The 11,823-nt window shown below is 40.6% G+C and overlaps 1 protein-coding gene across 2 annotated transcripts in view; it reads left to right on the top strand.

The window, feature by feature from the left end:
• The window catches only part of LOC106953105 (plexin-B2-like), a 141,752-nt gene that overhangs the window by 50,227 nt on the left and 79,702 nt on the right, over positions 1 to 11,823 (top strand). For both annotated transcript variants that reach the window (XM_015041660.1, XM_015041659.1), the window contains exon 3: positions 2,847 to 2,883. The gene's annotated coding sequence lies outside the window, so the exon portion shown is untranslated. The remainder of the gene's footprint in view (positions 1 to 2,846; positions 2,884 to 11,823) is intronic.

The raw sequence follows: 11,823 nt of genomic DNA, 5'->3' as shown, positions 1-11,823 counted from the left end.
CTAGATGTTGTTTTTTTCCTGTTAAGAAAAACATCAGATTTTCCTCCGATCAGCTCGTCTCTTTCTGCTCTGTCAGTATTTAAGTGAAAAGCTGATTGTTTCCCCTCCTGATGAGTCTTCCGGTGAAGCAGGGAGTCGCACAGACCCAGAGCAGAACCCCAGAGGGTTCTGACCCGCATTCCTTCGGCCTCATAAACAATCTGATTAGCTGCGTCTGTCCTGTGATCCGGCGACACGGAGCGCCGGCGGTCGGCTCTGCCAGCAGAGGAGGAGACTAAATGCTGTTTGGTGTTTGGGAAACGGGTTGAGAGGAAGTTGGGTTTTCCAACTTGTGCTTATTTTTCGTGATGTTTTGCAGCTGAGATTGAGCCGGAGGACAGTGTGGGAATTTAGTATTTCTGCATGCAGGCAGTCCAGAGGGAACCCAGCGCTCCTCTGCTGCAGCTTCCTGCTCTAATTGTTAAAACTCCCACACAAACAAGCCTCCACACACGCTCGCATTTACTTACTCATTCACTCATTTTGAGTGTTTAGCTTAAGGGGATGATTGTAGGGTTTCCCCAGATCAACACTGCAAAAACACAGTCATACCAATTATTTTTATTTAAATTTTAATAAATTGTAATTTCAATTTGTTACAACTGGCTGTAGCTAGTTTGATAACTAGAGTAAATATCTTAATACACTTGAATTTAGATCAAACTAACTTACAAGTACATTTTCAGCAAGATAAAGGAGCATGTTTTAGGTAAATAATTTCTTGACATTGATGAAAAAGTAGTAGTTCTATTAACAGATGATTTGACTTATAATGAGGGAAATTGTCTTGAAACAAACATGAACACCTTAATGTTTGTTTAGTCAACATTAATGAATTGTTTACTGAAAACAAGCTCCTCTGTTTTGCTGAAACGTTACTTAGTAAGTTAGTTTTGAGTGATTTCAGATGTAATAAGATGTTTACATTAGAAATGAGTCTAAAACTACTTGCTAAGATTTTGGTTTTGCAGTGAAGCGCCGTTTTTATGCAGCGTTTTGTGTTTTCAGAAGCAGGTGCCTCTGCTTTCTGAGCAAACATGCAGCACGCTCTGGGTGTTGATGCTGCAGCCGCTGTTTGGATTGTCTTTCTTGGCACATGCCTGCTGACCCGTGGTGTGTGTGTTTGTGTGTGAAACAGAGGGTGTGTGTTTTTTCCTGGCATCGGGGTCAGACGGCGAGCAGATCTGGACCTGCTGAGTGAGTCTGTCGTCCGCCTGCCTGGAGGCTGAAGGAAAACTGCTGTCCACTCCTTCAACATTACGCTTTGAAAGTCACTTTCCACCCAAATTATTTACATTATTATATTTACGTTGTTCCTGGTACGTCCATAAATCTGACCCCCGTCTCAGTTACTCCTTCCATCCAATCAACTTCAATCTGCCCACACCTGGAGATTTAAGGCTCACATAATGTCGATTTAAAGATCTTCAGTCCAGCTGAAGGACAAAAGATGAATATTTATTACTTTTTGATTTACTTTAACACAAATTGAACAAATTACATGTTTCATTTGTTCAGAATGAAGTTATTTCAACACTTCTAAATGATGGAAACCTAAAATAATGGAAATTATCAGGTTTTTTGTCAGTTTTTGATATAAATCGCTAAAATAGATCATTTATCTTTATCTGTCTGTTCATCCATCCACTGGTCCATCCATCCTTTTATCCATTTTATTCTTTTATTCTTTCATCTGAGCCAGAATGGGTCGATGGTTCTGGAAGCTTGGCCATGTAGAAGCAGGAAATCTGTGGGAACCTCCATTGTGTCCAGATCAGATCGACTCCGGTCCAAACACTAATAAACCCGTCAGCTCCTCTCAGCTCGGCCTCACTGGGTCCAAATCCTTTCAGAATAAAATCCTCCTCATCATTAACCGGATCCCTTAATCCCAGCTGATGCCGTATCGGCTGCCAGGACCGTTCCCAGGTACTTTGAGATGATGGAAGGGAAAACCGGCGGACTGATGCGCTGCCATCTGGATGTTTGGATCAGAACATATGGCCGGCCCGGCTCTGCCATCCAGAAGCATATGGCTGCCTGAGATAGAGCAGAGACAGAGCGGGCGGTTCTGCTGGGCAGCACCGAGGGCCTCCGGATCGTTAGAAGTGCTGCCAAACAAACTTCACAACACACACACACACACACACACACACACACACACACACACACGCGCTCTGCTCGTGGCGGCGTGCGCGACACTGATTCTCGTCCTCCATGAGAATAAAGCTACCTGTAAACTGGGGCTTATTCAGCATTATTTCTCTTTCTCCTCGCTGCGTCTCATTTGCAAATAGATGTTCTCGTTTTAAAAGCGTTCGCTCTGCTGTTGAGCGTGTTATCGTTAGCGGAGGAAACGCAGCGACTCTGCTCTGGTTTCAAATTAAAATGCCTTCAGTGGAATGTGTTTCCTGATGAAAGGCCGTGTTTGAAGCGGGCACCGCTCCAGCTTTGCTCCATTCTTTCTCTGCTCCCAGATAATACAAGATTTCTGGCCGTTTGTTTGAATTAATTATGAGAAATAATTATGTTTTACATTTGTGGGTTTGAGCCTGGTTTCGTTGTGATACAAAGGCGTCTCTGTAGCTGCATTCGTGATCACACCGGCACCTCCAGAGGTTTGGCTGGACCCGGATGTTCAGACGGTTCTGATGAAGGAAAATAACGGCTGGTTTTCCATTTTTTGCTAAACTTCAGCTGAAGATGTTTTCATGGTTCGAACATCTGGAGTGTGATATTTTAGGCTGCTCTTTGCTGTGTTTGTGGCCCCAACTGCAGTCCAACAGACATGTCTGTGTCTCTTTCAGGAGATCGAGGTCATCTGAGGTCGCTCACTTTGATCAGGTAAGGATGCTTTTATTTTGAAATCATCAGTCTTTGTGGACTCTGTCATAGTTTTTCCTTTCACCCTGATGGCTGCGTTGACGCTTTGACAGACAGTATAGCTGCTTTCTTCAGCTGAATCTGTGTTTCTTTGTAATGATTGAAGGTCAAAGGTTAATTTCAGGCTCCAGGCTGTTTCTCTAACACTCCACACAGAGGCGAAGTCATTACTGAAACAACACACTGTTTTTTGTTGGTTTTTATCTTTTACTTTTATCACCTCAGGGTATTTTATTGTGACTTTATGTGATAAAGCAGCAGAAAGCGGCGCGCAATCGTGACGTGGAAAGAAAATTATACTGCAATGTTTTACAAATAAAATCAGAAAAACACATTTTCATTCACCTCATTTAATCCAAACCTTTTAAAATTCCCAGATTTAGTGAGGAATCGTAAAGACAACAACAATAAAAGGATTATAATTGGCACTCAGAGTGATTTTTATCAGAGCCCCACAAACACAAACTCTGCTTTTGAATACATTTCTTTTAGACACGTCACATAAAAAGTGATTTTTATCAATAAACTGCTCACAGCAACACCATTTAATCTTATTTTGAAAACTATTGATATTTATTGATACTTTAATTGAACAAACTGGAGAAAATAGTGAAAATAATAATTGACAGTCATTAACTGGAATTTATTGTGACAATGAAAAATCAAAATTCTTATCATGATGATAAATTTATCACGATAAATGATAAACGATACGATAAATAACCACGTCTCATAATAAGAGACTGAACGCACTGTCCCCACAGCAACACACGGTGGTGGCAGCATCATGTTGGTCAGACGCTGCAGAAGAATTGAAACTGGGGTGAAGCTTCACGTCCTAGTCAAAGCCCAGATCTGAATTTATTTTGAAATCTGTTGCCAGGCCTGATTAATACAGATGTATGAATTTCCTCTGTTTTATGAAGGAGAATGAGCAGAAATCAGACCTTTTCCGGTTTTAACACCAACAGACTCTAAATTATTCCAGTTTTTTCCTGCAGAACAGAATCTGAACAGTTTTTAGACCAGTGGAGTCATTTATCAACACTTCCAGTTCAGATACGGAGCCAGAGGCATCAGAAACCCTTGCTGGACCAGAATCAGCCCTCCCAGTGTGACCAGTCGATTTAAATGGCCGTCACATCTGAATGTGTGGTTTTCTATGATCCGCTCGCGCTCTGCCAGCTCGGATTAAAGCGTGACGCCTCTGTGTGAGACTTTCCTCCCTCCATCGCCCGTCATGGCCGTCGCTTCCAACACAACTTCTACTCAATCCTTTCTTCAGTACACACCTTTGTTTTCTGTCTAATTCAGTTTCATTTCAAGTCTGGATTGGATGCAGATTCCTTGGGTTCAGTTGGCTCATTGCTTTATGAATAAGCTGGCAGGTTGTGTTTATTACCTGGACAAAAACTACAGAAATTACCTTTAGAGATGCACCAATCCGCTTTAATCCGACTCGTCTGTTTGCCTAGAAAGTCCGGTTCGTTTGTGGAGGTGTGAATGAATAAAAATCCAAACCCTGGTCCGCCGACAAACCTCGATTTCGGTTTGTTTGAAACAACCAAAGCTAACATGCTAGCCTAGCGCTAGCAGATAAATAACTTGTTGTTTTTAGAAATAATTTTTTGTTTCCTTTTGGTGACAAAGGAAGTTGCTCTCAGTGTTTGTTTTGTATCGTTTCCTTCAGTGGTTCTTGGTGCAGCGCCCCCACAGGTGAGAAGGGGAACAGGTTGCTCAAAGGGTTTGGTTGGTTTGATGACCAGAACCAAGTCAACCAGAACCGAGCCGGTTCTGATAAAAACAGCCTTTAAATGACCTTGGAAATACAAACTTAACGTTTTTAACTGAATTTGATTATAAGTGAGGATGTTAGCAGTTCATAATTCATCCAGGTCTTTAAGACTTTCCTATAACTTATAGAAACCCCTGAGTGCTGGAGTTCATTCAACTATTTCCTGGTCTGGAAGTGCTGTTTCGAGCTTTGACTAGGCCGTTCTGGAAGCTAAATGTTAGAACCAGTTTGAATGTGTTTGGGATCAGCGTCCATCTGAGTCCAACTGTTGATTTCAGTTGGTCTGTTTGGAGGTTGAGTCCTTTTTATTATTCCATCTGCTTTTTACAACGGACCAGTAAGCCCTCAGCATCATGCTGCCACTGCTGTGCTCGACAGCCAGGGCAGCGTTGAGTTGTGTACGATCTTCCTCTTATCAGCATTCAGTAGAGACTACGAGAGAAAAGCTAAAGTACCAGAAACCGGAGAAAGTTTTAATGAAGCCGTTTCTGTTCAGTCAGTCGGGTCAGAGTTCTGCTCTGCATGTGTGGGTCCAGCTGACTGTTGTGTTTGGCCAAAACCCAGTGTTTTTAACGGCCTCCGAACCGGACCGGAGTCAGCTGGACCGGAGTCAGAGCTCGGTGTGTGTCCATCTTCTTCACCGCTTGTTAATTTATGACCTTAACCATGAAAAGAGAAGAAGAATTAAAGATGGAGGGAGAAAATTGGGATGATGGAAAAAGTCTGGATGGTTTAAATGTGCAGAGAAAGAAAAGAGAAGAAAGGCGAAGGCGTGACAGACTTGGAAGGCGAAGTTGATGACTTGGAGCGGAGTTTTATCAGCTGCCAACTGCTGCTGCTGGTGTGTGTGTGTGTGTGTGTGTGTGTGTGTGTGTGTGTGTGTGTGGTATGAGTGAATGGTTTCAGGCTTGTCGTCAGTGTTTTACTGGGTTCAGTCTGGATGGATGAACGCTCATGTGCTTTTCTCCATTTTCTTTCCTGCGGCCTTTCTTTGGTTGTGGACCAGAGGGGCAGCGGAGCTGGCCAGACGTCTGTTTTCTATCAGCACTGTTGCTAAATCTTAATGTTCTCCGTTTTAGAGCTGAGCAGAAAACAAAGCCGCTGCTTTTAAGGATTTGGATCCGTGTTCTTCTGCTTTCAGGCTCCGTTTAGTTTGGATCCGATTCTAAGAGAGAATTTGTGTTTTGGAGCTGAATTGTGGTGCGGATGAGAAATGATTGGCGACTTCTCAGAGTTGTTGCAAAGAATAGTCTGAAATGTGTAGCATATATCTGAATTAATCGGTTAACTCTGGCCTTTTCTTGTCTAAACATTTTGTCATCAAATAATCAAAAGTACTTGCGGCTATAGGAGCTAAAATAAAGGACATAAAATAGTCTGATTTGATTTTTGTGGTATTGGATCTGATTTATTGTAGATCCAAACCTTAAAAAGTATTTTGCACGTTTGCTAAATGTAACCAGTTACCAGAGTTGGGTACTAACTACTTACATTGGACTTAGTAATTTTTTATACTCCGCTGCTCTTTTAACTTTTTCTGGAGTAATTTTATGAAGTATTTTTACTCTTGAGTAAAATTTCTGGATTTTCTACCCACTGAATGAAAAACAAACATGTTTTAACCAAAACTTCATCAGTCAGACTCACACCTGCTGTTTCTGTTAAAGTTTCAAGTTTTTTATTGAAAGAAACTGATTTGAAAACATTTTCCTTTGTCTGATTTTGGTTTTTTGTTATATAAATTGTCATTTTGGTCCTTAAAATGCCAAAATTTCCACTTAACTTTATATTTTGTTCCATCTAATGTCATTTTTAAGTATTAAATGGTTGATAATTTGATCATTTACTCAGTACTTCGGTAAAATCTTTGGGTTCTCTACCCACCTCTGCTAGTTACTACACAATGCTTTGTATTATATTTGTTTATCTGCTGTTGATGATAAATTTGTGTGAAAATGTGCAGAAAACCCAATTCAGAGGAGACGTGTCTTGTTTGTCCTTCACTCCTGTTTAGCTCATCTCTGTGCTTCTGGCTTTCATCAATCAGCCATAATGAGAACCTAAAGAGCCCTTAATAGCTGTATTAATAATAATCACGGCTCGCGTGTCATTTTTAGCTGCAGGAGAATCACAAACACCCAGCAGCTGTGTCTTTTCTTCCATCTGGCGCCCGCCCCGAGGCGTCCCTCTATTGTTGGTCCGAAGCAGCACTTTGATGTTTCCCAGCAGGAGTTGGCTGTCGGTCCTTTGATTGCTTTTTCTCTCCTGAAGACGGCTGAGTCAGGGGTACCTGCGGCTCGCTGCTGTTTAAACAGCAGACTGAAAAGGTTTCAGTGGAAAGTGAGGAAAAGAGGAGGAGCAAGGAGGCAGACTTTCTGCGTTTAAAGATGCTTTCACACCTGATAGTTCAGTAGAAGTTTGGTTAGGGACCAAAATGGCAACTTTAGTTACATTTTCAGCTGGTGTGGTTCAAATTTATATTTCACCAATTGATAAACCTGTTCCCCTCCTAGCCTGCGGGGGCGCTGCACCAAGAACTACTAAAGGAATCAACACAAAACATCTAAAGAAAAGACTCAGCGCAACTTCCTTCTTCACAAAATGTAAAGAAAAATGGAGTGGTATCAGATTATAGCGGTGCAGGGATTTTTTTATTGATATACATGACAGGTTTGTACATCGCCTGTTAGCCGCTAACGCTAGCGACGTTCCTCAGGCGCCATTACGACGCACTGAGTCATTCCGTCACATCAATGTTCGTAGCGTAGTTATTCTTACATGATTCCTATGAATAAGGCTTAAATTAAAGTTGAGAAAAATTTTAAATATATTTTCTCCCTGGATGTAAATAAATCTGTAAACGGTTTGGTTTCTGTCACAATGCGAGAGAGTACGAAGCAAATTCCTCCTTTATTTTGCTCAATAATTGAACTTTACATAATTGGCACTGCTAAAATTAGCTTAAAATTTATACTTTATGAAATATTTCTTTCTATTTGATGTTATGTTATGAATATCGCCAGGTTCTACAAACAAACCCGGCAGTTAGTCCAGTTTTTGTTTGTTGAAGGTTCAAAAGTTGCAATGGCTGCATTGTGCTGCAGCGAAGGGAATATTACGGCGATGAAGAACTAGAAACACTTATATTCTGTTTTTTATGTTTGTTGTTTATGTCTGTTATGCTACGCTACACACACAGACTTGTTGCCATAGCAACTTACGACAACGCCAATATATTTCAGGATTCAACATCAAAAAACACTCAAACATTTCCCACACAAAGAACAGAACATTCAGTCCGGTAAACTTATTTTGTGAGTATAAATATGTGATTGCTGTGATAGATTAGCTACCGCTGCTATTAGCTAAGCTAACACTGCTGTGGTAGATTAGCTCGTTTAAACATCTGCTCTACTGATGATCTGTCAGAGTTGGTATTTAGGTCACTTTTTATTATTATTTTGTAACTGAACTGAAACAAAGAATTCCACAGCCTGTCTACAGTTACGGTTGTTATAGTCAAGCTAGCATGACCTACTTCCCTCTCCCTTGCTATTTTTTTTTTCTTCATTGAAACTTTTTCCTGACCTTGTTATCTAGTTGTAGTAAAAAACATCGTGTCCCTTTTTCTTTTGTATGTCAGGCGTACATTTAAAATTTTGTGTGTTATATGAATAACGGCTAAAACCAATGCTAGCCATCATTAGCAAGCACCGTCTTCCCCTCCAGCAGGGAAATGGGACAGGATCTAGCGCTCATGATGTCCATAGTTAACTTCCTGCTTTTGGAGCGGTCTCTGATCCGCTTGCATTCACACTGCATTCAAACTAAACCAGAGTTCACTTCAACCGAATCAACACAGAGGATTTTAGGTGGATCGGAGTTCGTTTTTTGGGTTCGATTGCTCGTTCACACCTCCCTAAATGAACTGGAGTTGGATGAAAGCGAACTGAACAGGGCTAACACTGTAATGGATGACAGCAGAGATGCTGTGCAGCTCTGATGGCTTTAGCAGCTTCCTCTCCGCTCTCTCATTCTTTCATTCCTCTCTCTGTGAGCGAGGGAGTCGGCCCGCAGCAACAGGTTCAGATTTAATGCCTTTCACATATGACGACGGAGCCCAAATGAGTCATGCTGCAAGTGAAACGCACGTTTTTTTCTAAATTAAATCAGCAAATCTGTGTTCAGCACAAAGTTTTATTAGTCATAAACAAACTGAAGCATTTTTCCCCCTCTGTACACAGACTATGCTGAATTTCTGCCTGGAAATTGAATTCTTCAGCCAAACTAAATGGCTTTTAGTCCCAGTGGGTAAAATGCACTCAGAGAATTTTAAGAGAATCTAAAACCCCAAAGCTGGAGGTTAGAATAAAAATACCTAAATTAAAGCCTTAAGTAATGAGTCTGCAAGATATTTAGAAGTTTCAGATGAGAAATGACATGGCAGTTAGAAAGCCGATCAATATACGATGACGTTAATTCAGAACGGAAATGGTGACAGCAAAACGGAGAGAAATCTGTTTGGTTGCAAGGAAAGAACACGTTTCAAAAGTCTAAATCAGAAAAACATAAAAAATAATTTTAAAAATTGATTCAAATCAAACAAATTTGCAAAGTCTGTCTCAAATTACAGTGGCAACTTTTGAGCTTTTTATGTCTAAATACATTATTATATAGTTTTTCATTTAAATGGTTTGAAATAAACCAATAACAAATTAAATAATATTCATTGTTTTAATGCAGGCCAATTACCTTATTGGGATATGAATAAAGTGAGAAACATTTATTATTTTTGGTATTTTCTGTGTATTTTGGCCTTTTTTACAACTCTACACTGCAAAAACACAAAATCTTAACAGTTTTTTTATCTAGTTTCTAGTACAGATATCTTACCAGTAACTTTTTAGCATGAAATTGGAGCTTTTTAAGTCAATGAATCCTTCATATTGATGGAAAATATACCTGCTGCGTCGGCAGATAAATTCACTTTACAACAAGGGGAAAATATCTTGTTGTTTGTGAAAGAATCTGACAACGTAACTAGCACTTTTTCCATCAATAGTAAGGATTTATTGACTTAAAACAAGCTCCAATATCTTGCTGAAAAGTTATTTATAAGTTAGATTTTCTTATTTTAAATGATAAAAACCAACTTTTAGTTGATTTGGTAAGTGCTTTGACTTGGTAAGTGGAAACACTCAGACTTTGATTTACCAAATACTTTCCTACTTTTGAGTCATTTCTTGGACGGCAACTTTTTACTTTAGTAAAAATGCTTTTGCTTGAGTATAATTTTTGCGGCTAACCTCTGCAGAGGACTTCCTGTTGGTGCGTTCAGCATTTCGTTGGGATAAATGGCCGACAGCAACCGGAGGATCGAATTATTCTGTCAACATTACATTCTCTCTGATATGAATTTCTGTCGGTTCGTCTCTCATTCTTCTCCCAGCTACAGTGATAATAAAACTTTCTAACGTTTGCCACAGGCTGGATTTTAATCTCGTGGATCGTTTTGATCTCCAGAATCATTCGCTGTCATCGTTTTTGAATTAAAGCCGCCTTGAATCTCTGCAGCTCTGCCTTTATTCACAGGATTGTGCAGCTATAAACAATCACTTTTCCACATATTCGCCCCTCTGGGTTCTGTTAGTCAGAGTGTTTGTTGGCTTGTGAAAGTCTTAAAATGTCTTTAACGGCGGACTGGATTCCTCTCCAGCTCGGCATTTTGCTTATAAATGAGGTTTTATTTGTCTTGTTAGAGCAGCAGCAGCCAGATTTAAAATGATTTAGAGACAAACGAAAGACACAAAGTCCTGAGAAGACGAGATGAAGACCGCAACGTCCGTCCATTTGACTATTTATTCATCTACATATCCATCCATCCATCCGTATTACCTTAAAATGGTTTCAAACAACAATATTATTGTTTATCGCAATAACTTCTGGGAAAATTTATCGTCCAGTAAAATTAATTATCATGTCCGGCTTATCAAGAATCTCTTCCTGTTGTTACAGCTTTTTCCAACTCAACTTTCCATGATTATCCTTGGAAACTGCCCTCCAATAGCAGCTATCTTCATGTTTGTAATAATCATGTTTATCATCGGCTCCGTTAAATTAACCACAAACCATCAGTAATAACAATTTTAAACTCGTTCCCTCCTGTGTATTTGCTCCGGCTGTTTCATTTTGGGAGTTGCTTTTTGTTGTCCTGCAGAATGAAATGTTGTTTCTGCGGCGTTCGGTCGGCGCCTGGAGCCGAGCGCTCAGCCGTGCAGAAAAGACGGCAGCGACTCCGAGAGCGGCCGCACCAAATGTGATGAATAGTTTGAGTCGCCGGAGACGCTTTGTTGCTCACAAATCATGATTGGATTTTCAAAAAGGAATGCTAACAGACTCTTATTATCAGCAGCCAGTGTGTGTGTGTGTGTGTGTGTGTGACCTGAATGCTGTTTTTTCTGCCCTCACACTCATCCCTCAGGAATAAATTGCGGGGTAAAGTAGATGGACTTCATTTGCTCTCCTGGATGTGGAGTAAGCGCGGAGGAGATGATGAGCTTTTGTTCCCCTCGCCGGCGCTCCGAGGATCTCGGCTCATCTGAGGTTTCATGGCCTCCATTAGAGATGAGCGGCGTGTCGCCGGCTGCAGACCAGCTTATATCGCCTCTCTAAACTTCTTGGCTTGGGATAAAAACCTTTCAGTCGAAGTTTTGCCTCCAGCTGGTTTAGAGCTGGACATCAAGTTTAACTCCAAGTTAGAAAATAACAGTAGATTGTAGATTACCTTTTATTCGCCAAATTATTCGCGCAAAATTAGCATAATCACTGATTTCATTACACTTTTCTTTTCTTGGATGCTTTTTTTCTTGGAGCTTATTTAAAATATTGGAATATTTTTATATAACTTTAGTTTGTTTGTCTAGAAAGTTCAGCTCATTCATGGAAGTGTGAACTCTAATCAAACTCCAATCCGCCTACAAACCTCGGTCTGGGTTCGGTTAAGTGAACTCTGGTTCGGTTCAGATGCATATGGACCTGAATGTCAATTGGACCTGGACTGGGGCGGCTGTGGCTCTGCTGGGGCGGCTGTGGCTCTGCTGGGGCGG

Source organism: Poecilia latipinna, unplaced genomic scaffold (genome assembly GCF_001443285.1).
Source record: "Poecilia latipinna isolate Pla-1442-1.1 unplaced genomic scaffold, P_latipinna-1.0 Scaffold560, whole genome shotgun sequence".
NCBI lineage: Eukaryota > Metazoa > Chordata > Actinopteri > Cyprinodontiformes > Poeciliidae > Poecilia > Poecilia latipinna.
The sequence above is the reverse complement of the archived record's forward strand: the minus strand, read 5'-3'. Positions and strand labels throughout refer to the sequence as shown.